The 24,320-nt window shown below is 33.0% G+C and overlaps 1 protein-coding gene across 6 annotated transcripts in view; it reads right to left on the reverse strand.

Moving 5' to 3' along the window:
• The window catches only part of ATG5 (autophagy related 5), a 164,283-nt gene that overhangs the window by 88,385 nt on the left and 51,578 nt on the right, over window positions 1-24,320 (reverse strand). Inside the window, exon 7 of one of the 6 annotated variants that reach the window (XR_012468504.1) lies at window positions 68-23,944. The exons of the other annotated variants lie outside the window; for them this stretch is intronic. The gene's annotated coding sequence lies outside the window, so the exon portion shown is untranslated. Of the gene's footprint in view, window positions 1-67; window positions 23,945-24,320 lie in introns of those variants that run through there. 6 annotated transcript variants of the gene reach the window in all.

Below are 24,320 nucleotides of genomic sequence, written 5' to 3' on the forward strand. Positions count from 1 at the left end.
CATTAATATGATTAAAAAAAGAAAACCAAATCATTTTTAAAAAATAAAAAGGGTGAAAAATACTACTAATGAGAAATCAAAGCAATCATAAGGAATTATTTATTTTATTTAAAAAAAATTCTGTTTTTCCAAGTACATATATTAGCAGTTTTTACCAATCTTTTTTTTGCAATATTTTGAGTTTCATACATTTTTCTCCCTCCCCTTCCCCTGACAGAGAACAATCTGATATAGACTCTTTTATAACCATTCTAAAAATAGATCATATTGATCATGTTATGAGAGAAGAATCAGATCCAAACATAAAAAATATTAGAAAGAAGAAAATGACATAATACAACTTTTAAAAATTGAAGATAATAAGTTTTGGTCTTCATTTAAATTCCATTTAATTTTTTTAAATCATTTAAATTAAGTTCCTTCAAAAGCAGCTTAGATGGCACAGTGGATAGAGTACTGGCCTTGGAGTCAGGAAGATAGGAGCTCGAATTCAACCTCAGACACTTGACTCTAGCTGTGTGACCATAGGCAAATGGCCTATCTAGGGTCATTTCCAGTCATCCTGATTCATATCTGGCCACTAGACCAGATGGTTCTGGAGGAGAAAGTGAGGTTGGTGACTTAGCACAACACCCCTTCACTCAAATCCAATTCATGTGCTTGTCATGGCATCACCTCCCTGATAAATAGGGCTTCTTCAAGAATGAAGAATAAACATAGTTCCTTCTCTGAATATGGATGGCATTTTTCATCACAAATCTTTAAAAATTGTCTTTGATTGGGGCAGCTAGGTGGTGCAGTGGATGGAGCACTAGCCTGGAGTCCTGGAGGATATAAATCATAATCTGGTCTCAGACACTTAATACTTATTTAGATTGGACAAGTCACTTAATCCCATTGTCTTGTGAAAGCTAAAACAAACACAAACAAAAAAAGTGACTTTATTGTACTGCTGAAATGAACAAGTACAGCATGGTTGATCATCACTCCATGCAGTTGGTGGTATGTATAATCTTTTGGTTTTGCTGATTTCACTCAGTATTGATTCAGGAAAAGTCTTACCAGGCTTTTCTGAAATCCTGTCCCTCAGGATTTCTTATAGAAAATCATGTTCCATTACATACATACACTAAATTTGTTTATTCACTCCTCGATGGACATTCCATCAATTTCCAATTCTTTGCTACTAAAAAAAAAAAAATTTGCTATGAATATTTTTGTATATGTAGGATTTTTACCCTTTTTCATGATCTCTTTAGGATACAAACCCAATAGTGGTACTGCTGGTATGCACATTTTTAATGCCCTTTGGGCGTAATTCCAAATTGCTCTCCAGAAAAGTTGGATTCATTTACAACTATAAGGAATGATTGTGCTCACTTAGATGACAATAAATTTAACAATTTAAATGAAATTGAAGAATATTTACAAATACACATACACACACATATTTTAACATTATAATAACAAAAGAGGAAATAGAACATTTAAATAAACTTATTTTAGGAAAAGAAATTATACAGTCCATAAATGAGCTTCCTAAGAAAAAAGCATCAGGACCAGATGAATTTACAAGTGAATTTTACCAAACATTTAAAGATGAACTGATTCCAATATTAAATAAATTATTTGGAATAAAAGGCAAAAGAACCCCACCAAACTCCTTTTATGAAACAAGAATAGTTCTGATACCTAAACCAATAACAGTAAAAATAGAGAAAGAAAATTATAGACCAATTTCATTAAAGAATATGGAATCCTACATAAAATACTAACTAGGAAACTTACAACAATATATTATGAGGATTATACATTGTGACCAAGTGGTATTTATACCAAAAATGCTGGGATGATTTAACATAAAAAACTATTAAAATTATTGATATCAACAACAAGAGTAACAAAAATCATATAATTATATCACTAGATACAGAAGAAGATTTTGATAAAATACAACACTTATTCTTACTATAAAATCTGAAAGTATAGGCATAAAGAGATTTTTCCTTAAAATGATAAGAATTATCTACCTAAAACCACAAGCACTATGATGGAGATAAGTTTTAGAAGCATTCTTAATAAGATCAGAAGTGAAACAAAGATGCCTACTGTCACCATTATTCTTCAATATTATATTAGAAATGCTAGCAATAGCAATAAAAGAAGAAAAAGAAATTGAAGGAATCAGAACTGGCAATGAGATTATAAAACTTGCTCTTTTTGCAGAAAATACTTGGAAAATTTTAAAGTGTAAACTAAAAGTTGGTGGAAACTACTACTAATTTTAACAAAGTAGCAGGACATAAAATAGACCCACAAAAATCATCAGCATTTCTATATATATCACCAACAAAAAAAAGAGTAAGAGATACCCCATATTTAAAATTAACTGTAGATAGTAAAATATACCTGGGGAGTACACCTACCAAAATAAACTCAGAAACTACATAAATATAATTATATAGTCAATTTAAACAGTTGGAAAATATTAATTTTTAATGAGGAAGTATGAACTAATCTATTTATTCAATACCAATTAAATGACCAAAAATATTTAATTGAGCTAGAAAAAAATAACAAATTCATTTGGAAGAACAAAAGGTCAAGAATTTCAAAGGAATTAATGAAAAAATATGTACAGGAAGAAAGGTTAGCAGTTTCAGACTTCAAACTAAATTGTAAGCCAGTCATTTTCAAAACTAGCTGTTTCTGGCTAAGAAACAGAAAGGTAGATGAATGGAAAAGAACAGGTATATAATGCATAGCAGCAAATGATTATAGTAACCCTGTAATTGACAAATGTAATGATTTAAACTTTAGGTATAAGAATTCATTATGTGGTAAAAATTGTTGGGAAAGCTGAAAAACAGTCTGGCAGTCATTGGGTATAGACCATTTACCAAAGTAAGGTCAAAATGGATACATAACCTAGACATAAAGGGAGATAACTATAAGAAAATGAAAAGAACACAGAATAATTTCCCTATTATAATTATGAATAGGAGAGCAATTTCCAAATAAACAAAAGATAGAGAACTGTATGAAATATAAAATGGATAATTTTTATCACATTAAATGAAAAAGATTTTGTACAAATGAGTGTAGCCAAGATTAGAAGAAAAACAGAAAATTCAGAGAAATTTTTATAGACGGTTTCTCAGATAAAAGTATCATCTCTCAAACACATACTTTGTCAAGTTTTTAAGAATATGAATCATTTCTCAATTGATAAATGATCAAAGGATATGAAAAGGGAGTTTGCAAACAAAGAAATCAAGGCTATCTATAGTCATGTGAAAAAACAGTCTTAATCACTATTGACTAGAGAAATGTAAATTAAAACAACTGAGGTATCATTTTACATTTATTAGATTGGCTAAAATGATGGGGAAAGCAACAAATGTCAAAGGGAATGTGGGAAAACTGGGACGCTAACTCACTTTTGGTGGAACTGTGAACTGATCCATCCATTTTGGAATTATGCCGAATAGTTATAAAACTGTTTCACCCTGACTAGTAATATCACTTTGACCCAGTAATATCACTATTCCCCCCCTGGAGATTAGGGGAAAAGGAAAAGAACTTACATGTTCTAAAATATTTAAAGCAGTTCTCTTTGTGGAAGCAAAGAACTGGAAACTGAGGAGACCTTTCAATTGGGAAATGGCTAAACAAGTTGTGGTATTTGATTGTGATGCAATGAGTCTAATAAGCCATAAGAAATGAGGAGATGGTTCATTTTAGAAAAATATGAAAAAACCTGTATGAAATAACAAAAAGTAAAATAAGAATAACCAGGATAGTATGGTACACAGCAACAGCAATATTGTTCTAAGGCAACTTACAATACTCAAATCAGCTACAAAGAACCTATGAAGAAAGATGCTCTCCACATTCAGAGGGAAGAACTGTTAAAAAAAGAAATATGTATGGTACGGTATTACACACAAACATGTGCACATATATATGCATATATATATATATATCTGTGTCTGATAATAGTCTTCTCTAGGATAGTTTGGGGAGGGAGAAAAAAGTGTAAAGCAGAAAACAAAAGAAAATTTAGAAGGAAGCAAAGAAAAGTTAAGCAGTTTTGAAATTATATAGTATTTATGACAAAGTTTTTTTAATTTTTTAATTTTATTTTTCTTAACAAAGCTTTTTAAAAAGTAAACTCTGAATTGGAAATTGATGTTTTATATTGAATTCTCTTCTGATCTGTTTTATATGGGGAAATATTTTTTTACAAATTTTTTTGCATTTAAGTTCAAAATGAATAAAAATTGTTAAAAAATTTATAACTTTAGCACAAAAATGATACTCTTCCAAATACTGTGGAAGAAAGCCTGCAGAGTTACAAGTTCAGGCAGATTTGGTTCTAACAACTACAAAGATTTAACAGCAGAAAGAGTCTGTTTTATTTAGGACTGGCATAGTAGTACATGATAGTAGAGTGCTCCTACTAAATTAATAATACTGAACTGTTTAATCACTAAAATAAAGAAAAAGACTAAAAGACCCTTGTTCATAATTCTCCCTACTCCTATAAGGAGAGTAGAAAAGTGGCAGAGAAAAGTAGAGGATGCCAAGAAACACACAGTAATCCTTGACCAACTACTCGAAAAACTACTGGAGTAACTGAACCAAATGGATGGATATTGACTTGCAATAGAAATGAAACCAAATAACAAGGAAGTTACGACTAAAGTCCCATATATTTTCCTTGGAAAGGCAAATAGAGAATTGATGTCCAAAAGTAACATAATTTCATGGGATACTTGATCATCTGGTCTTAAAAGGCTTAAGATGAACATAATTAAAGGACCACTATTGGTAATAAATGGGGCATTTGTACAATATTTGTTGCAGAGGAGAAAGAGTAAGAGAAATACTGCGAACAACTAAAGTCATAAAGCATTTATTAAGTATTTAATAAGTGTGAAGCACTATGCTAGCAAAAGATCCCCCTTTGATATAAGATAGGAATATGCATGAATAACAAAAATTATGTCAAATATGAGTTTTAGGATTAAGAATTAAGAAAGGGCATAGGCTTATCTTATTCATGTTTATTATATTGTATAATGACAACTAGTAATTTGTTTTTATTATGTATCAGGAATACAACTTTAAAAAACAGTGCCTTGGTATATTGCCAATCTAATGGTCTACAAACAACAGAGCTGTTTGTTGGGTCTATATGTGAAATCTTTTCAAGTTTTTAGGAACTGCCAAAGCAGGAAACTCTGCCGGCATAGCCTTCAAGAATTCAGAGTCACCACCAGTACACAATGAGGCACTGAAATAGAAATTTATAAAAGCAAAGTTTTTATACTGCCAGAGGGAAAGAAGATTGAAGAAATGAAAATAAACCAACTATCAGTTAGTCATGTAATAAAAAAAACTGACACAAAAGATAAAGAATAGACCACATTTTAGCCTATGATCTAAAACTTCCATTCTAAAATTTCTGAGCAGTTAATAAGTAATTGGCAAATTTTACTTCATCTCTTCATTTTCTTTCATTTTAAGGTTCAAGTAGGAGATTGCAAAGCAAACCACAAGATTCCAATATTAAATTTTATTTCATGGAAAAGTTAAGAGCAATGAGCAATAAATGTTTTCATTTTGTTGTATTTTCACTTGAGGCTTTCAAGAACACTCATTCTACAGGAATACATATGCTACTAAAAAAAACACAATGGATGAAAAAATGGGAATGGGACTTCTGCATATCCTATTGGCTATAAAATTCCCATAGTCTCTTTTATCTTAAGTTTTTACAATAAGAAAAAATATATACCTCAAATTTTTATTTTATTGTAGGTGTCTCTACCACAAAAATGAAATAAAAGACATTTTTTTTTTGCTTCTAAAAAGGAACAAATCTCTTGGTCAAGTGATGATTTTTAAGATTTTATTTTACTACAAAGGCTTAACAAAAACATGGCTAAAATAAATCATTTTATAACATTTTAATAAGTAAATTACTGTATGAAATATGATCATTGTAAAAAATGCTGGGGGTGGAGCAAAGACAGTGGCGTGAAGGCAACATTTCCTGGGAACTTCTTCCCCCTCAAAACTCCAAAAGCCAACAAATTATGACTCAGGCCAAAATTTAGTGGGGCAGAACCCACAGAAAGGCTGAGTGATACATTTTCCCAGTCCAAGATAACTTAGAAGTTCTGTGGGAAAGGTGTGTTCCACCAGGACGGGGAGTAGGAAAAAGTCCCAGCGGCAGCACAGCCCAGGAACAGCTTGAAGGGGCGGGGAGAGAATTCTGCCACACAAGAATGAGTGTGGAGTGAGAAAGCACTGACCACAGAACCTGCACCTCCAAAGCACAAATCACAGATGGTAAGGGGGTCAGGGAAGACTACATACATTTCTCTACTCTCCCTCTGGGTAGGACTCTGCTGTTGTAGTTTGGGCTTCCATACTAAGACAGCCAAGCAGGACCCATCCTTACAGCTCCAGGGCAGAGGGAAGTGCTGTGGTCATCTACATATTAAAGCACAGGCAAGAGAGCATAAGACCTTGGAGAGATATAGGTCCCAGTAGGGTGTCCCCCCCAAAAAAAAAATCCCCAAAGCCTTGGAATTGCTGTAAATTTGTCTTGGGCTGAGGAAATGAGTAAACAACAGAAAAAGAAGAATCTGACCAGAGAATTACTTCAGTCCAATGGAAGATCAAAACACATACTCAGATGATGACAAAAATCGAAGCTTCAGTATCCAAAACCTCCAAGAGAAATAGAAAATGGGCTCAGACTATGGATGAGCTTAAAAAAAAAAGACTGAAAAGCAATTAAGAGAGGTGGAGGAAAAATTGGGAGGAGAAATGAGAGTGATGCAGAAAAATCATGAAAACAAAATCAACAGCTTGGTGAAAGAATTACAAAAAAATACTGAAAAATATAATGTTAAAAACCAGTTTAGGCCCAATGGGAAAAAAACAAAAGGCAAATGAGGAGAAGAATGTTTTAAAAGGCAGAACTAGCCAGCTGGAAAAGGAGATAAAAAAAGCTCTCTGAAGAAAATAACTCTTTGAAATGCAGAATGGAACTAAAGGAAGCTGATGACTTTGCAAGAAATCAGGAAGAAATAAAACTCTACCAAAAAAAGCCAAAAATTAGAAGAAAATGTGAAATATCTCATTGGAAAAACAACTGACCTTGAAAGCAGATCCAGAAGATATAATTTAAAAATTATTGGGCTATCTGAAAGCCACAAACAGGAAAAGAGCCTAGACTTCATTTTTCAAGAAATAATACAGCAAAATTGCCGAGATCCTAGAAGCAGTGGGTAAAATAGAAATTGAGGTAATTCACTGGTCACACAAGACTCCATAGTCAGGATTACACAGGATCTGGCAGCATCTATATTAAGGGTTCGTTGGGATTGGAATATGATGTTCTGGAAGGCAAAAGATCTTGCTTTACAACACAGAATCAACTACCCAGCAAAACTGAACATCCTCTTTCAGGGGAAAAGATGGACTTTCAATGAAACTTTCAAACTTTCCTATTGAAACAACCAGAGCTGAACAGGAAGTTTGATCTCCAAGTACAGGACACTCTGGTAAACCATAGAGAGGGTGGATGAGAAGAACTAACTATGAGGAACTTAATGATATTCCTGCATGGGAAGAAGATATTGATAACAGAAAGTACTGGGAGGAAGGGAAAGGAGATGAAGAAGCAGCTAAGAAATTTCACATAAGAGTCAAGAAAAAGCTTTTTCAGTGGAGTGGAAAGGGGGGAAGGCAAAGGGGAATGAGTGAGCCTTCATTCTCATCAGAAATGGCTCAGAGAGGAAATAACATATATACTTAAGAGAGTATAAAATCTTATCTTACCCTAGAGAAAAATGAGAAGAAAGGGATGGGATAAGGGGGAATGGGGGGAGGGAATAGGTGACAGAAGAGAGGGAAGATTGTGGGAGAGGGTAATCAGATACAACACACTTTTGAACAGGGCCAGGATGAAAGGAAAGAGAGAAAAGAATAAATGAGAGTGTGGAGGAATAGAGTGGAGATACAGCTAGTAATAGCAACTGTGGGGAAAATATTGAAGCAACTTCTCTGGTGGACTTATGATAAAGAAAGTAACTTGGGGCGGCTAGGTGGCTCAGTGAATAGAGCACCAGCCTTGGAGTCAGGAGTACCTGGGTTCAAATCCAACCTCAGACACTTGATAATTACCTAGCCATGTGGCCTTTGGCAAGCCACTTAACCCCATTGCCTTGAAAAATCTAAAAAAAAAAAAAAAAAAAAAAGGAGAGAGAGCAACTCAACCCTAGAGACTGAGCCATTGGAATCTGAACACAGACTAAAGTACATTTTTTTTCTCTTTCACTATTCTTGAGGTTTCTCATCTTCTTGGGGGGGGGGGTTTATGATAACTCTTATAACAAAATTACTGTAACTATAGTAATAATAAAGTTCACTTGCAAAAAAAATAAAATAATGCTCCTAGAGATAAGAATTACTATCTAATCTTCTATGAACATTATAATAAAGGAATAAGTTGAGCTGACTTCATAGACAATAACTGATGGTTACTTTTCTCAACTTCTATGATACCAAAGTGAATAGAATTGAGGATTTTCAAATAACTGTCTGATATAAATAATGAGCTTTTTTTCCTCATGGGGTAAGGAAAGGTCTCTAGAATCACTCAGCAAAAGAAAGAGCATGCCATCACCTATCTCCATTCCTCTGCACAGTCAACCACATCTGAAATACAATCCTCTTCAAGTACCACTTCCCAGAGAGGTTTCCCCTGTTAATGTGAAAAAGAAAACACAATATGGTCTAAACTTATTTATGTACATATTGCATTACTATCCTGGTAGAATGAAAACTTTCTGAGAGTTGAACTCTAGCTTCACCTAATCCTGTCTTCTGTGAGACAAGTCTGGTGGGATAAATTCACCCACCCATAATGTAGGAGGCTCATGAACGAATCCCATGTCTCCTTCCATGGACTTCTCTCCAGACATGATACTTGGCTTAGACTCATTCATTCAAGGGTATGGATATTCCTACACCTTCTTGCTTTCCTTATTGTAGAAACTATTGCATTCCTGACTATTCTTTCAAATACTAGCTATACTGCCACACATACCTTCAATCTACTAGGTCATTGGGTGGAGAATTAAAATACTTCTTGATATCACTGTTACTTTCAGTGTCACTCAGTAGCTCCTTCCTTTGAGTTACTTGCAATCCAAATTTATCACCACACCAAGACACTAACACCCTTAGATACTCTAACTACTCAGTCTATTCAGTTACATGACCTATTGGATCCTAACTCAACTACACACAGAGATGATTATGGTTGATTGAGCTGTGAACTGATCCAACCTTTCCGGAAAGCAATTTGGAATTAGGCCAAAGGGCCAGCAATACCACTATTGGGTCTATACCCTGAAGAGATCATGAAAAAGGGTAAAAACATCACTTGTACAAAAATATTAATAGCAGCTCTGTTTGTGGTGACAAAGAATTGGAAATTGAGTGAATGTCCATCAGTTGGGAAATGACTGAACAAATTGTAGTATTTGTATGGTATGGAACATACTGTTTGTTCTATTAGAAACCAGGAGGGATGGGAATTCAGAGAAGCCTGGAAAGAATTGCATGACTTGATACTGATGAACTGATGTTGAGCGAGAAGAGAAAGAACCAGAAGAATATATTGTACATGCTAACAGCAACATGGGGGGGGGGGGGGGTGATGATCAACCTTAATGGACTTGCTCATTCCATCAGTGCAATAATCAAGGACAATTTTAGAGTATTTGGGTTGGAGAATAACATTTGAATCCAGAGAAAAAAGTATGGACTTTAAATAAAGACTAAAGACTATTATCTTCAATTTTTTTTAAAAAAAATTGTCTTTTATACTACATAATTTTGCTATCTCTAATATTTTATTTTTTCCCCAAGGATATGATTTTTCTCAACACATTCAATTTTGATCGATGCATATCATGGGAACAATGTAAAGATTATCAGATTGCCTTCTGTTGGGGGGAAAGGGAGGGTGGGGAAAATGTGTAAAATTCAAAACCTTACCAAAAAATGATGAGTAGAAATTGCTATGGTATATAATTGGAAAAAATATATTTATTAAAAAAAAAGAATTGATGCTGAGCAAGATGAGCAGAACCAGAAGAACATCATGTACCCTAACAGTCACATGGGGGTAATGATCAACCTTAATGGACTTGCTCACACCATCAGTGAAATAATCAGGGACAATTTTAGGCTATCTATGATGGAGAATATCATCTGTATGCAGAGAAAGAACTCTGGAGTTTAAAGAAAGACCAAAAATTATTACCTTTAATTTTTAAAAAAGTTGTCTTAAGTACTACATAATTTTGCTATCTCTATTATTTTATTTCTTCCTCAAAGATATGTTTCTTCTCTCAACAAATTCAATTTTGATCATTGCATATCATGGAAGCAATGTAAAGATGATCAGACTACCTTCTGTGGGGGGGATGGGGGAAGGAAGGGAGGGTGAAAACTGTAAAATTCAAAACTTTACAAAAAATGAGTTAGAATCTACTATTGTATATAATTGGAAAACAAATAATATATATAAAAAAGAGTTGTTTATGATCCAGATCTTGCCATTAAGGAGAAATATTTCATTTCATATTAATGAATTCTGAAATTCCTTTATCTGATCATGCTCTTCTCATTACATCTCTACACCTTCCTTAGAACTCCTAATTCTGCTCTTCATTCTTATTGTCACCTCTGCTCCCTTCGCCCCTCAGTTCTTTTGCAGGCCATCACTTGTGTGCAAACTACTTTCATTCCTTCCCACTGAACTTTATACTATACAATATAGTCATTTGACTTAATCATGCTTGGCCAAACCCTAATCTTTAATTACTCCCATGGAAATTTGCAGCCTTCACTCCTCTACACACCTTGATGAACTGAACTGGAAAAAATCATGAAATTATGTTGGCTGAACCAACACCAACTATATGTGGCATAATTTCAACTAGGCCCTCCCAGCAACCAAACAATTCTTTTGTATTTCTTTAACTGATTCACAATCTTTTAAAAATTTTCCTTCCATCCTCAATTTCTTAAGGCATCCCTTTCTCCAAACCTCTTATTTAAGGAACTTGGTTGCGTCATAACATCCCCTACCCTAAATGACATTATTTCACTTTTAAATAATTACATTTGTCAAATAGTTTTCCCTTACAATGAAAGTAAATTTATTTCTCTAAAATTCTACTCTGTAATTTTGCAATTTGGGGTGAAAGAAAACGAATTTAATGCTCCTTTTACATAATGGTCATCAAACACTTTAAAACTAAAAAGAGAAATGAAAATCAAAACAATCCTGAGGTTTCAATTCATATCTTGAAAATTGGCAAAGATGACTGAAAAGAAAATGGAAATCGTCTTTATTGGCTCCAGGCATTTTCTTTGGCATTCCCCTGTGCTTTTGTTCCTCATCTCTACCTGTTGGCTTTCTTTGAATTCCATAAAAAACTTCCATTTTCCTTAGGTGCCTTTCCCAATTCCTTGTAATTCTAGTGCATCTCACTTTTAATTATTATCTATTTAACATATACATACATACATACATATGTGTAAACATAGTTTGTTTTCTCCCCTATTAGATTGAGCTCCTCAACAGAGAGATCATCTAACTCCTTTTGTATCCCTAACAGCTTGACATGTCATCTACATTTAATAAATATTTATTGAATGACAGACATTTGGAGGAATTATGGGAAGATAAGCACATAGAAGCACTATTGGTGGATCTGTGCACTGGTACAACTATTTTGGAAAGCAATCTGAAATTATACAAATAGAATGTTTAAAATGTTCATATTTATGATCCAGATACATTAATAGACTTGTACACCAAGAAGTCATTGATAAAAAGTCATCATGTATACTAAAATATTTACAGTTGCATTATTTGTGATAGCAAAGATTTGGGAAATAAAGTAGATGTCCATTGTCTGGATCAAACAAATTGTAAATGAATGTTATGGAATATTATTTATCATATGTAATATATAAAATAATAAGAAATAATAAATGTAATAAATATAGAGAAATATGGAAAGATCTACATGAACCGATGCAGAGTGAAAAAAAGCAGAGCCAAGAAAAATATATAATGACTACCACAATTTAAATGGCAAGAACAGCCATATTTTGGGGCAGCTAGGTGGCACAGTGGATAGAGCACTGGCTCTGGAGTCAAGAGTACCTGAGTTCAAATCCAGCCTCAGACACTTAATAATTACCTACCTGTGTGGCTTTGGGCAAGTCATTTAATCCCATTTGCCTTGCAAAACCTAAAAAAAAGAACTATATTTTTTAAAAATCTAAAGTTTTGTAACCATTATAAAGAGTGTTGCAAAACAAGGAAGCACCAAAAGAGATTTTAAAGGATACTCCCAAACAAGCCCTTTGTGGAGTGAGTTATATAGGTATTGCACACTGAACGTGATTTTATACTTTTCAATATATTGGTTGCACCAATTTTTCTTTTCTTTCTAAAAAATGTTTGTTACGTGGGATGGGTCTCTGGGAGAGGGAAGGAGAAGGATTGGGGGGGAACTATAATGACAAAGTACAAAAAAACAGTTTTTATTTTTTTAAAAATAACACTTATTATACCTTCTCCGCCCTTTTTAGGCTAAAAATTCCAATTTCTTTCAAACCATTCTTCTATGTCATGATTTTAAAGCCTTTCTCTTTTCTTTTTGTCCTTTCCTGACTGCTCTCCAACTTAACAATGTCAATGTTGAAATGTAGTACTCAGAACAGAATATAGTGTGACCCAGAAAGAACACAAAAGGACTATCATCTCTGCTGTGGTGAGACGCTTTACCACTTAATATGGTCTAAGAGCATATTAACCTTTTTTTTTAGTTTCCAAGTCACAGGTTTGATTCACATTTAACTAACAATCTTCTAAATTCCCTAAATTGTCTTCAGTGATTGTTAAATGCTACTTTATCCTTGTGAAGTTCATTTTTTGAAACCAAGTCTAGGACTTTATGTTTATCTCTATTAAATCATCTTATAAGAATTGATAAAACTCCTGAAAATCTTTTTGGATTCTGACTGACATTTGATTTGTTAGCTGTTTTTCCAAGGTTCATATTATGTACAAATTTGATAAGGATGGCATCTGTACCTTCATCCAAATTATTATCAAAATGTTAACAGAAAGGTACTTGAGGAATTTCACTTAAGAATGCCCTTTAATCTGACTCTTCTGGGGTCAGATAAGTAATTTAATTAGTTCTGAATCCATTAAGCTTCATTATCAAAGAGAGCAGGAGAGAGGCTTGGTCAAAAGATATTATAGGGGCAGGTAGGTGGTGCAATGGATAGAATACTGGCCCTGAAGTCAGGGGACCTGAATTCAAACCTGGCCTCAGATACTTAATAATTGCTTAGTTGTGTGACCTTGGGCAAGTCACTTAACCCCATTGCCTTAATAAAAGAAAAAATAAACAACAACAACAAAAAAATTATAAACTGATTCATGGATGAGTTAGATCAGTAAGTATTAAAGATCAAGAATAATAAATATTTTCATATGTAGATTCTTGCTCTGAGGATTTCATGTTCATAATGGAAGCCCTATTAAAAACAATATTAACTGCTTCACAAATTGTTGAATTTTTTTTCAAAGCAGTAAGTTTACCAGTTTAAAAATGGAAGGGTAGGGGCAGCTAGGTGGCACAATGGATAAAGCACCGGCCCTGGAGTCAGGAGTATCTGGGTTCAAATCTGGTCTCAGACACTTAATAATTACCTAGCTGTGTGGCCTTGGGCAAACCACTTAACCCCGTTTACCTTGCAAAAAAAAAAAAAAAAGAAATAGAAGGGAATTTATAAATTACCTAGTACAGTCTCTAAATTTCAGATACACAGGGAAGTTAAATAACTTGTCTAAAGTAAAACAATATTAAACAGCAGAGTCAGCATTTGAACCCAGGTCCTTCTTTGTCTTAGTCCAAGGTTCTTTCCACTGTACAATTAAATAAATAAGAAATGATTACTCATAGTGCTGAAGGAAAAAAAAACTTGGAAAGTTAAATGGACTGACTACCTACATCTTTAAACTTACTTCCTATTTAGTTTGTCAAGTTCAAAATTAAATTTCTATCCACTAGCCTAAAACATTTGTATCAGTTTAAACAGAACTGCTATAGTAAAAAGGAGAAAAAATGCAAACCTACCAAGGCTTTTGGGGAAAAAAACAAACTTTGTATCTTAATTTCAACCTCAGCAGCCACTAAACCTCAACATGCAAGTTTCAACATCTTTAATAGGTTTCAAGAGGCAATTCCAACCATGTGCTTTTAAAAAAAAATCCAGAAGATTCAATTACTTTGCTCTTAAAGTGAATAAGTTTTTTCAAGTTAATTTTTGAAATTGGGTCAGTAATAATAAAAAACAGATTATAACATTTTTCATTTAAAAAGTAAAACCAACATTTTGCTATTCTGCTACATGCATTCATTTTAAAAAATCAACAAAGGATCTTAAATAACATTGTATTCTTTTTCTTTCAATCTTAATCTTGAGAATACTGTTTGCGAAGATAATTATGTAAGAATTGAAATAGAAAATATACAGCCTAATTATCTAAATATCTTCACAAATTCAATTCAACTTAATTCTTCTACAAATCACTGTACTAAAAGCATACAGCAACATTTTAACTAAAAAAAGATCGGTGATCTGCTCTCAAGACGTTTCCATTCTGTATGTACCTTCTTCCCTACTTCTACTCTGCCATGTATAGAAATAAAGAAAAAAAAACTTAGGGGGAGAGCACTAACAAAGTATCAGTTAAGATGAGCCTTTAAAGAGGACAGGGATTCTAAGAGATGTAGGAGAGAAAGAAGGAAAGTTGTAATTTGATATTTGTCTGATTTGCTATCCAAATGGAAAATTATGTTATATCACTAAATATTCAGGTATTGACTAATCAATAATTAATCAAATTGCCTGAAGATATGAAATATATTAAAAAAAATCTTTTACTTCAAGTTGATAGTTTTCAAAGTTTTGTAGAGTTGTTTCCTCCTAGCCTCAATCTCATTGATGGGGGGGGGGGGTTAAAGTAGCAATAAATTATAAGAAAAAGAAGAGAATTATTGGAGCATATTTAAGAATGCTAGGATAAGAACAGTGGAAAGTCAAAAGCAGAAGACAAGTAATACACAACTCTGAAAGCTATATAAAAATTTATTATTCATTTCTTACCCTTTCAAGAAAGATATCAAGTGTATATATTTAAAAGGAAAAGCAAACTATACATAATAAAGATTTTCAGTTGCAGGTATTTTTTTTTTCTGTTCTACTTTATCAATGGAAATATTAGTTTTATTTGTATCATTCTGACTTATTGTTTATATTATTATAAATTTCTCTGATATTATAGGCCAAAACAAATTTTAGAAATCTAAATTCCCCTGGCATTTTTAAAAACATGAGCTGATAATGTTTAGCATCCATCAACTACAGAAAGACTACATGGAAAAAAATAACACAATAATTAAATGAAAACACTGTACAATTAAGATTTCTTAATATAGTTGAAGGGTGGCAAATGAAAATTAAAAAAGATAGTTGCAGTTAACAACATAAGCAATTTATCATTGCATATTATTGTTCTTTGTTCTCAAAGAGGACCATGACATCAGGGAGGTAATGCCCTGACATACAAGTGAATTGGATTTAAGTGAGGGAAAGCTGTGCAAAGCCACCAACCTCCTCCCAAGTCATCTGGATCCTGTGGCAAGTTGTAGATCAGGACCATTGGAAATGGCTCTGAATGTAGTCTAAATCTTGGCCTTTCTAAGCTAAAGTCTTCAAGAGGTATTGTCTTTAAGAAAGAAATCTAGCCTATAAACCTCAAGACATTCAGCCCTATAAGGGAAAGAAGGAAGGAGAGTGCTGTATTGCTCACTGAAATTGGTAATTGATTATAGAAATTTTTACAAAACTGTAATGGAGTTCTTTTATGATGTCAATCTCCAAAGAGGATTTAGTGAACTTCTGTACTGCTCATAAAAAATGTTGGCATAAAAAGAAATGTTACCTATTATCATATGTAACAGTAAAATAACAAACAGGCATATCTTAAGTAATATGAAACTTTTATTATTATAATCACTGTATACTTTTGTTCAAGAACCTAGATCACCAATTCAATGTAAATAACATTTACTGGGATTAAAAATCTTCCAATGAGCTTTCATATTTTGCCTTCTCTTCTCAACTACATTCTGCTTTAAACTATACCTAAATTTCTGATTCTGATACTATTTATTTGATGTTAAGAAGTCACTTCTGAATATCAGTTTCCTCATCTGTAAAATAATAAAGGTAATAGCTACCTTACAGTTATTGAGGCTCAAGTGAGTTAATACATGAAAAAAGCTTTGCCAACATTAAAATAATGTATAATTCTCCACTGATATTTTTATTTGTGCAAAGATTTCCCTAAAGGCAGGATTCTTAAGTTCCTCATTTTTTACTCACAAAAATGATCTGGCACAGCACTTATATACAATAGATGCTTAATAAATACACTTAATTAATACATTTTATTTAATCTCAACAAAACTCCTCTCTGGACTCCTATACCACTCTGTCTCTCACCCCCTTGAGGACTTCCCCTCAAACTTGACTGAAAAAAAAAAAAGACATTTGCTATGAGATCCTTCTTTTTTCCTCTTCAATAAAACCCCTTGACATCAAGTTCATATCCTTCCTTTACTACTAGTCTTTAAAGAAGAGGCCCCTCTCCTTAATGAGTTTGATCCCTATATATCTAACCTTAATCCCATCTTATCTTCCAGATTTTCCCCCATGTCAATCTTCTTCAACTCTTCCAAATTACTGATTTCTTCTCAGTCTGAAAAAATTCTCCCAACATTCTACCATTCTCTCAAGATAGTCTTATTTTTTATTCTTTTCACTGCTGAAATCCTAAAAAAGGTTCTCCATTTATTGCCTCTTCTTTTCCTCAACTTTTGGCAACTTCATCATTCAATTGAAACTGCTCTATCAAATTACTAATGATTTCTTAATTGCAAAAATCTAGCCTTTCCTAAAGTCTCATTCTTCTCAACTTTTCTGCAGTTTCTAACAGTTAACCATCCTCTCTTCATGAATATTCTCTTTTCTCTGGATTTTGGAACTGTTCTCTAGTTCTTCATCTATCATGCTGTCAACTGTGAGTGTACCCCAAGGCTCTATTATGGGTTGTCTTCCCTTTCTAAACTTTTTTACTTGACTCTCTTTGGTTTAATTATCTTTTCTATGCAGATCACTCCCAAATTTATACAGTTAGCCCTAATCTCTCTCCTGAGCTATAGTCACATACTTCCAACAACTTCTTAGATGTTCCAAAATGGATACTTCAAACTTATGTGTCCAAAGCTGAACACATCTTTCTCACAAAATTCATCCTATACTTCCAAACTTTCAAACTTCTTTTAAGGGCACTGCCATCCTTCCAGTCAGTCTCCTTGGTTTGGAACCTGAGTGCTATTATCAATACCTCACTTTCCCTCACCACATATATTCAAGCTGATGCCTTATTTCTGTTTCTCCCTTCATAACACCTAATGTTATTTGTACCCTTCTCTTTATTCACAGAGCCACTTCCTTAGTTTAGGCTCTCATCATTTCTCAACTAGACTGTTGCAAGCTTCCTAATTGGTTTCTAAGCTTCAAGGCACACCTCTCTGTGATCCATCCTCCAAACTGCTACCAAAGTAATTTTCCTTAAGTTCAAGTCTAACCACATCACTTACCTAACTCAATAAACTCCATTACCCTTGATATTAACTCTAGGATTACATATGAAATCCTCTGCTTGCCATTCATCTATTTTTCCAGCTATGTTAGATGCATTCTACATTCCAGCTAGGTGGCACAATGGGGACTGAAATCAGGAAGATGAGTCTTCCACTTAGCCCTATTTGTCTCAGTTTCCTCTTCTGTAAAATAAGATGGAGAAGAAATGCTAAACCACTCCAATATCTTTGCCAAGAAAACCCCAAATGACATTTTGAAGAGTTGGACAAGACTGAAACAATTTAACAACAAAAACTATGTTCTAAATGAATTGGTCATCTTGTGATTTATTCATTTATTCTCCCCTCTGTACTGCTGGACTGGTTGACACAATTTCCAAAATTCACTCTCCTCTTCACTTCTCTCAGAATCCCTTTCAGGCTCAACCTTTAACATGGATCTTTCCAAGCTCCCCCACTAATTGTGTTCTCTCTATCAAAATCATTTTGTATTTATTCTGGGTATACTGTTATGAGTACTTGTTGCAGTCTGTATGAACACTTTTTGAGAAAAGAGATAACTTCAATTTTTCTTTGCATATAAACTTAGTTGTTAAATATGACTCCCAAAAGAAGAAATGTGTCCATTGCATACTCCTGCGGCAGAGCTGGGAATCTATAAATATGGAATACTTCATATGATGTCATTTAAAAAAAAACGTGTTGGGTAATTTTGCTGAAATAGGTCTTTTCCCTGTCCTTTTGAAAATCTTTGTTACAGGGAAGGAGACCAATACATTGGAAAATGCAGCTATAAAAGCAAAAAATATCAACACAACTTATTTAAAGAAATTTGACTTCCTAATGTCTAAGCCCATGTTCTTTCAATTAGAATACTTACTGAATATAATCCAACTATCCTGAGATCTATTTCAACAGTCTTAAAATATAAAAGATGAGGTAAAGTTTCCAGAGTTCCAGAGATGATCAAAATGTTTGTTTTCCTTAAATGTACTCAACAGAAGGTTCTATTGTGTGTACTATGTGTAACTAAAAAAAAAAACTTCTGTGTACTATGAAAATATAGGATAATTCATGTTTAATTGATGAAATGCTGCTGATTGACAAATAAAAGCATATATATATGTATGTGTATATACACACACACACACACACACACACATATATATATGTGATTAAAAATGGTAAAATATTTTCTTCCTCTAGCTCAGGATTGGGGAACATCTGGGGAAATCATTTGGTCAGGTGCTGCCATGATAACCATGGGCAGGACTCAAAATTCAAAAAATCTAGGAGTTTTTGAGGGGTGAAATTAATTAAATGCTTGACCAAATATAGCAGGCTAATTTTTAAGTTTCTTCATTACCCACAAATGATGCCATAAATATACAAATGAACTTTGACAAAAAAATGATTCCCCCACTCCTGCTCTAGATTAAAAGCCCTCTAAATTAAGAAACTGAGAAGGAAAGTTTGATTTTCTTTTCTAGTCAATGAATAAACATGAAGGGAACAATCTCTCTTTTAGTTTGTGAATGTATAAGAAAAGGAAAATTGAGTTAAATAAAAAACCTAATATTTTAAGTTTCTCATGTTGATCTGTCTGAAATAGTTTAATTTGGGGTATAAGCCTATTAACCAAAGGTTCCTAACTGCTAAGTCTTTGAACTTCTAAAAAAAATTTTAACTCTCACAAATGCTTTTCTTTTTAATTCTCTATATACAATTTTATGTTTTTAAAAACATTACTCTGATAAGGGATCTTTCCAGAGGCTTCAGCAGTGAGTTGATGATGTAAAATAAGGTGAAAAACTTCTGGTTTTTCAAGTTAAATTAAAAAAAAAAAGCAGAAACAAAAGGATTTAAAAGGTATTTACTTTGTTTTGTTGAGGATGATTTTAATTTAACAATAAAACCATTGATTTTTTTAGCACATATACCAGAACTTAAATACAATTCAGAAAACATTCACCAAGCATCTATTTAAAGAGAAGGAAGATTCATGGTCTCCAAACTTATTTGATCATACATCCCAGCAGTAATTTGTTTTTCTCCTGGTAGATATGTTGGAGGAGAAAGACGTGGTTTTCTCAATGGCAGCTACAGGACTAAATTGGCCTGTGATTAATACTGCCCTTTTGGAATCTACTGCCTGGTTCAGAAAGGGAAGAACTAGAAATTTGCCTGATAGGAGAGGAAGTGGAGTTTGAGGAATACTGAGCTGTGATGGGTAAAGAGATTGACTATGACTGACTATGTCAGGAAGGGCCAGGGACACCTATCTCCTGGACCTCTAAGTATTTTATCACACAAACCTTGGGATCAAGCCAAAGTTGTCTTGGTAAGAGTTGCTAGACTCTATTTTGGAGACCATTAATATAAGGAACTAAAAAGATGAAGAAAACATACTTCTATCCTTTAAAAGATTTATTTAAAAAGCATACAAATAAATACAATTTACAGTATAAAAGTGTGAGAAGTACAAAGTTCAATAAGTTTTTCTTGAGTTCAGTCTGGTAAAGGAAAAGAGATGAAGGTGGTATCTAAGCTGAGTCTTCAAGGATAAGCAAGAGTTCATTATGGTGAAAATATAGGAATGAGAATGAGAATTTATCAGATATAAGGAATGAAAAAAGCAAAAATACTAAAAAACCAAAACATTTTCTAAAAAAAACAAACAGACTAGTATATCTAACAAATAGAGGGCAGGTGAAGATCAAAAAGTGTGTGAAAAGGCTAAAAAAAAAAAAGTAGGTTGCTATCAGACCGAGGAAGGTCATGTCTACCAATCTAGAGTGTGAACTTTATAGGGTAAGCAATGAAGAATCATAAAATCCTTGTGTGCAGGGCAGTGGACTATGTAGGAGGTAAGGGGCAAAGCTCAGAGAAGACAAATTTGGGCAAAAGATAATAGGGACAGAACTTACAAAGCAATAAGATAGTCAACAAACATTTAATATATTCATTTAATGAATTACAAAATCCAGGCACTATGCTAAGCACCAGGGATACTAAGCAAAAGGCAAATATACAATTCCTGTCCTCAAGGAGCTCACATTCTAATGAAGACAAGATGCAAACAACTGTACATACAAGATATATAAAATGTAAAGGGAGCAAAGGAAAGAATAAAGGTCAAGAAAATATGATTAACAATGTTAACATGAAAGGGATGAACTCACTCATAAAATGGAAAAGTATAACAGACTAAAAAGTAGAATCTGTGTTTCTTATAAGAAACATTTGAAACAAAGACTCACACAGTTTAATTGAGGAAATAGAGCAGAATTTAATTTTCTTCAAATCAATTCAAAAAAGCAGAAGCAATCACTTTCTTAAAAGAACAATAAAAACAAGCATGTTAAAAGGAAATTAAATATAGGCTTAAAGATAATACCCACCAAATGGCTTTAATATCTAACTACTTGAAGGAAAAATTAACTGAATTAGAGAAACAGCAAAACTATCATAGTTGGGGACTATCATGCATTCCTTACAGACCTGGACAAATCTATCAAAAAAGATAAAGTAGAGGAAACTGATTAGAATTTTTTAAAAAGTTAGCGATCATAAAAAAGAAACTGAACTAGCCATAAATGAACTTCAAAAGGAAAAAAAAAGGCCCTAGAGTAGATGGTTTTACAAGCAATCAAGCATTAAAAGAACAACTTTATATTATAAATATGTTCTTGATACCTAAACAAAGACCAAAAAAAGGGAAAAAACCCATAGATCTATATCCCTAATGATTAACAATGCAAATATGATAAACAAAATATTATCAAAAAAGCTAAAACAATGTATTTTAAAAAGCATACATCATGACTAGGTAATATTTATACTAAATATTCAAGGTTGGCTTACTATTGGGAAAATTATCATAAATATAATGGACTACATCAATAACAAAAAAATACAAATTATATGATATCAATGGATGCAGAAAAAGCTTTTAACAAAATATAATACCCATTTTCATTAGAAACACTAAAATATATCGGAATAAATAAACTTTCCTTAATATGGTAAATGGTACCTATCTAAAGTCAAACATCATATGTATTAGCCAAAAAAATGAAAAAACTTTTCATAGAGGTCAAGCACCAGGGATACCATTATCATTAATTATCTGACATAGAATACATACAACAACAACAAAAAAAGAAAATTAAATTGGATGAATAAGCACAAAGGAAAGAAAACTATCATTTGTTGATGACATAATGATGTATCTCGAGAACCCAAAGAATCAAGTAAAATTTAATTGAAACGATTAACTTTAGCAAAGTAGTTGAAAACAAAATTAATCAAGATAAATATCAGTTTTTCTATACTGAACAAGAGGCATAGAATGAAACATTTTCAGATACAACTAATAAGTGGATGTGTTTTACTAACTATGTTGATTTGTTTCAAGGAAGGGTATTTTGTTTTGTTATTTTAATGTGTAAAGGAGTATTAATGTTAGTGATACTACAAACCATTAAAAAAAAGGAAAGCAAATAGGGTCATTAAAGCATTTCTTTAAAACCTGGCAAAATATAGGAAGAGGGAAGGAAAGGGAGAGAAGAAGAAAAATGTGGAGCTCAAAATCTTACAGAAAACAAATGCTGAAAATTCTTTTCACATAAGTGGAAAAAATGAAATAAAAATTTTAAAAACTGACAGGACAGAAGGAAATTATGAAAGAAATATAGAAAAGGATAGCTTTTAAACTGTACAGAATTTATTATGCTTAAAGATTCTGTCAAGTTCTATATAACGAATTTGAGTAGATGGAACAGTTCTTTTTTTCATTTTTTCTAATGAAAATAAATGGAACAAGTTTGCTTTCTTGAAACTGAAAAAAGGTAAAATAAATGATTCAACATAATTCATTTTCAAGCTATACTTTTCAAGAGAGAGAAGAAACTTGTAAAATACTCCATTAAAGTGATCTGAGAAATAAGAATTTCACTGAATCAATCAGTGGACAGGTTCATTCTTTCAACAAAGTGCCAACTAAACAAACAGAAAGCACTGATCTTCATTTGGATAGATGTATAAATGCCAACTGAAAAAATGCATTCCCCATCACTATGAAGCAAATCAACATTCTGTTATTAATGGCCTCTTTCCAAAACATCTATGTTAATAAAATAATCTGTAATGAATTGTGAAATAAATATACAAATGTTTTCACCAAGTTTTAATGTCAACAATACTCACTGCCAAGTCTACCTAAAGCAGAATAAGTGGCTACAATCCAAATTGTTGTGAAATTAATTTATTATTTTAAATCTTTCCCTGGCTGATTAGCAAATTATCTTTATATTTAGTAATAAATAAGTGCCTCATCCTTTCAAATTGGATTGTATCCTCAATTTTTATACTTATGCAAAGCTGCTCATTAAGAGACTACATATAAATATGTTGATTTTGATATATATTTATATAACAAAATGATTATGTTTCAGAGCAAAATTAAGATGAATATATCAGTATAAATTTATTTTAAGAAATATTCTTATAAATTTGTGGATTTTTGTAAATATATAGTTTAAGAATGAACTTAAGTTTCTTTTAGAAATTATTGCTGGGGGCCGGCTAGGTGGCGCAGTGGATAGAGCACCGGCCCTGGAGTCAGGAGTACCTGAGTTCAAATCCGGCCTCAGACACACAATAATTATCTAGCTGTGTGGCCTTGGGCAAGCCACTTAACCCCATTGCCTGGCAAAAACTTAAAAAAAATTATTGCTGGAACAATCATGATCAAAATATCTAATTTAGCTAAGGAGTAAAATGATTGATGGATATAAAGTTACCAAAGAATTTACATATATAGGCATATTTTATTCTCTTGACATATCTTTTTGTAATTAAATAAAGTGAATGTTTATGAAGTTCTCCCAATTGGGCAGTTAGGTGGCATAGTGGATAGAGTACTGGTCTTGGAGTCAGGAACACAGGAGTATGAATCCAGCCTCACACACTTGATATTCATTAGCTGTGTGATCTTGGGCAAAATCACCTAACCTTGATTGCCTCACATCCAGGACCATCTCCTGTCATCCTGATTCATATATGGTCACTGGACCCAGATGGCTCTGAAGGAGAAAGTGAAACTGGTGATTTAGCACAGCACCCCCTCACTCAAATCTAATTCATGTGCTTGTCATGGCATGAACTCTCTGATGTCATGGACTTCTTCAAGAATGAAGCACAACCATCACTGGGCTATTAAGTGGATCTTTAATCTCACATCCTTTATTCTTCAAACCAAATATTTCCTTCAACTTCTTAATACACACACCCCATCCCCATACCTCACTTCCTTACCAGATCATGAGATCATAGTATATTTATGCTTCAGTAGCTGTGAGACCAAAACTACAAAGATCTTCCATGGGATCATAGCTTTAAAGGAAAATGGGAGCTATAATGCATTCTTCTCTCCATCATACTCCATCCTCAAATTATCAT

Source organism: Macrotis lagotis, chromosome 5 (assembly GCF_037893015.1).
Source record: "Macrotis lagotis isolate mMagLag1 chromosome 5, bilby.v1.9.chrom.fasta, whole genome shotgun sequence".
NCBI classification, from domain to species: domain Eukaryota; kingdom Metazoa; phylum Chordata; class Mammalia; order Peramelemorphia; family Peramelidae; genus Macrotis; species Macrotis lagotis.